This window comes from Sinocyclocheilus grahami, unplaced genomic scaffold, assembly GCF_001515645.1.
Source record: "Sinocyclocheilus grahami isolate Dianchi unplaced genomic scaffold, SAMN03320097.WGS_v1.1 scaffold252.1, whole genome shotgun sequence".
In the NCBI taxonomy this organism is placed as follows: Eukaryota; Metazoa; Chordata; class Actinopteri; order Cypriniformes; family Cyprinidae; genus Sinocyclocheilus; species Sinocyclocheilus grahami.
In genome coordinates, this window is record NW_015505431.1 from 767,073 (window position 1) to 771,172 (window position 4,100).

The window sequence follows — 4,100 nt, forward strand, 5'->3', positions numbered from 1 at the left end:
AACTTGCTCATCAGACTGACAATTTGCCATACTTGCATATCTTTTGTTATAAATAGAAAAGCACATGCAATCTAGAAGTTTGAAAAAATTATGCAAGTAGCATAACTGCTGCTCTTCTTTGCAATGCATATATTTATAAATATAGGTCACAATATTTGAATTAGTAAGTCAAATGTGGCAGCTGTCTCACTTTTCTTTCTGTTTTCAGGATGAGTTTGAGCGCCTCCGTCCTCTCTGTTACCGTGACGCTGGTGTCTTCCTGCTCTGCTACAGCGTGGTCCTTCCATCCTCCTTCAGGAGCGTGACGTCCCGCTGGGCCCCCGAGGTCCATCACCTCTGTCCGGGCGTTCCCATCATCCTCGTGGGCACCCGGAGCGACCTGCGGGAGACTGATCAGACTCGCGGATGGCCAGGAGAAACCGGTGAGCGGAGACGACGCCCGCCTGTGCGCCCGGAGCATCAGCGCCGTCACGTTTGCTGAATGCTCAGCGCTGACGCAGAAGAACCTGAAGGAAGTGTTCGATGGCGCCATCTTGGCTGGCACACGGCACACGGAGGCGGCGGCATGGCCAAGGATGCATGCGCTGAGAGAAAAAACTCCAGATAAAATCAGGCAGCTCTCAGAAACATGATGGAGGAAACTGAGCTGCGTCCAGAGCTTTGACCTTCAGTGACCCTTCAGTGACGGAGAATCCACTTACGCCACACTGGTGGGTCTGAGTTGCCTTCCGCTCACAATATATAAACAAACCCTCTTAAAGTCAAGTCCAGATGAAATAGGATTCACAGACACATTTTACTGTGATGCATTTCCAAATTAAAACAGCATATTCAGCGAGCAACAATGCAGGACAGGATGTGAATTTACTGTGAAAAGTTTACAACAACAAACATTTTTTTTGTCTGGAATAATTTGTGCGCAGTAATGAAAACATGCATTAGGAAGTAAATAGGGTCAGTTTTGATTCACGTTTACTTCTAGACATTTTAGATATGACAATTATCATTTTCATTGAAAAGTTATGTAAAAACTTGAAAGTACGTGACAGATCAACTGATAAATAATTGCAAGGACTTTATTGTAAAAGCCCTTGTCGTAAGAGAAAGAGAAGGGAAAAGATGAGGATACCATTTGTAGCCATATGTGAATTTAAATATTATTATTATTATGATAGAATAATAAAAATTAAAGAGAATATTTATAGATAGTTTGGAGCATGCATTTTTCTTTAAAGAAGTTAATTTCTAAAGGATCATGTGATGAAAAAAAATTCAGTTTTTCATCGCAGAAAAAAATTTACATTCTGAAATATATTCAAATAGAAAACTGTAAATATATATATAAAAAAAAATGATATGTATTTATTTTTTCCTGTCTTAATTGGACCTCCTTTAGCGTCACCTGTTACGTGTTGTATCTCCTGTGACCCAGAAGTGTTTGTGTCGTATGGCCCAGTACCTTGCATTCATAGCAGTGGATTAGCTGATCCTGTGAACAGACTGAAGATCAAGACTGAAGGAGAGGTATTTGATGTCTGCGTTGCACCTGTTGGACTCCGGTATAGTCTGATGTTTTGTTTACCTCTTCATTTCAACTGTTTACTTCGTTTTATACTCGAGATAATTCATACAAAGGAACTGAAATGAAAGTGTTACAGTGTTTTTGTCTCATACATTTACGTAAATTAGTTTAGAGTTAGCTTTGCGTCAACGAAAATGAACTTCGCCCCGTGGGTCTCGTTTAGACAGCCCTGTCAAAGGTCGTATGGCCCTAAAGCCTTTCATTCATTTACATCATTGTGTTACGCTTTCCCTCGGCAATCTGGGACTCTCACAGCAGACGTAATTACTGCCACAATTACCTGCACGATGACACTTACTGCAGGCTCTGAGTGGGTCTGAATGGAGTCAATCTAACAACTGAAATAACACAAAACCCTTTAATTGCAGCCTCTAATATCTGACTCACAGGTGCCGGCTGAAGCTTGTACAGTAATGAGATTAATACGTGCAAATATACTAAGTTTAGTGAGGTTTAAACTCCTGAGCTTCTTCTCAGTGTGTCACTCTGTATCGAGAATATAAAGAACTGAAAAACTCAAATTGATTGACTACTAATATGGATTGCAAAATGGAAGTTTTTTTTATGCATTTAGCATCTTATTGCATTCAACACTTATCAGTTCATGCATTGAATTAAAACCCATAACCTTGGCTTTGCTAGCACCATGTTTTAATATTTGAGATACAGAAATGTATGCATGCATTTACTTTAAAAAAAATGTTAAATGAGGAAATTTTCAACTTAATTTTAAATTATGTAATGTTTATTAGGTGTCATTACCAAACTGCTCAGTATTAAGTAGACTTAAATTCAGAAATAGTGGTTTATTTTTATTCTTGTGAATTTACTGCAGCGAGGCAGTCCGGAGCCGCAATAGATCCTGTAATGGGTCGAGACAGAAGCCACATGTGGGAATTAGGCGGGCAGATGGCGACTGGTTTTCCCCTCACAGGATCTCTTGACCTCCACCTGCTGCAGAAATCGTGCAGGAATAACATCAGAACAACAGGCCTTGAGAGCTGAACCTGGGTGATTTTACCAGTATGACTCAGTTTTTCTGATCATTGTTCAGCTGGTATTCTGGAGCGATGACAATCGAGAGTGTGACTTACATTTTTTTTTTCTTCTAAAAACATGACTGGAAACAATATTTCTTACTCCGCGTATTTTAATACACTGTTGTTGTCAATAGTATCCATCAATATAAGGCTTTAATTGTCTCTCTAGTAGTAGTGCACTTATGGAGCTTCACCTGTAGAGGACACTATTGAGTTACGTCCTGAAAATCATGTGAACACAAGAGGTCAAGGCCATCCAACCTGAAGCATCTTCTGTGTGGGTTCTGCTGGGATGGCATTAATGCTTTCACTGCCATGTGGCTATTGGCAGGGATGTTTTAAGTCCGAGTTAATGTCTGTATGTCATTGAAATCAATAAAATCAAGTCAAATTAAGCGTCTGTATCAGCATTTTGCAAATGCTGCAGGATCTTCTTTTCTTCACTATCTTCAGATTTGCTCAGTGCTTGTTCAGCTGGCGTTTTGGTGGTTTTTAGTAGGTGTACGAAGACGGTTCTCCTCAAGTTCACACAGGTGTCCTTGCAGAATGATCCACACAAAGTGGCACAATACATACTGTGATTAATTTCAATGCAAGATCTGTTGGTTTACGCTTTCAAAAAAACATTAATTTTGTCAAATGTTTAGCTTGATAAGTTCTTGTACTAGTTTCTTTTACCCTGTGATGCATGAATTTTTAAATAACAAAAAATAATATTATTAAAATATATTCATGTTAATTACATTAAATAGCGTTATTTATATAGGCTACTATTGTAGTATTTATTAAAAGCGTTTGTTTTTGTGTTTAGTCTCTGTATTAAATTAATTTTGGTTTTAGTAATTTAGTTCTTTTTCATTTTTTATTAGTTTGGACACTAGTAGGCCTAAAAGTGATTTGTGTCGGAAACTCCTATGATGTTTTATATATGACACGTGACAGCTATGATTGCCGCGCCCTCCCTCACCTGGTTGCCGCCACACACGCTTGACACCATCTGAACCAAATAAGTTTATCTTGGTCTCATCAGACCACAGGACATGGTTCCAGTAATCCATGTCCTTAGTTTGCTTGTCTTCAGCAAACTGTTTGCGGGCTTTCTTGTGCATCATCTTTAGAAGAGGCTTCCTTCTGGGACGACAGCCATGCAGACCAATTTGATGCAGCGTTCGGCATATGGTCTGAGCACTGACAGGCTGACCCCCCCACCCCTTCAACTTCTGCAGCAATGCTGGCAGCACTCATACGTCTATTTCCCAAACACAACCTCTGGATATGACGCTGAGCACGTGCACTCAACTTCTTTGGTCGACCATGGCGAGGCTTGTTCTGAGTGGAACCTGTCCTGTTAAACCGCTGTATGGTCTTGGCCACCGTACTGCAGCTCAGTTTCATGGTCTTGGCAATCTTATAGCCTACGCCACCTTTATGTCGAGCAACAATTCGTTTTTTCAGATCCTCAGAGTTCTTTGCCATGA

At 40.1% G+C, this 4,100-nt stretch overlaps 1 long non-coding RNA gene across 2 annotated transcripts in view; it reads left to right on the plus strand.

Moving 5' to 3' along the window:
* The window catches only part of LOC107598505 (uncharacterized), a 4,184-nt gene extending 883 nt beyond the window's left edge, over positions 1 to 3,301 (plus strand). Inside the window, exons 3-5 of one of the 2 annotated variants that reach the window (XR_001610568.1) lie at positions 209 to 710; positions 1,397 to 1,559; positions 2,418 to 3,301. This is a non-coding gene — a long non-coding RNA (uncharacterized lncRNA). The remainder of the gene's footprint in view (positions 1 to 208; positions 711 to 1,396; positions 1,560 to 2,417) is intronic. The other variant, XR_001610567.1, reaches the window with a different exon arrangement.
* Positions 3,302 to 4,100: the final 799 nt, after the last annotated feature.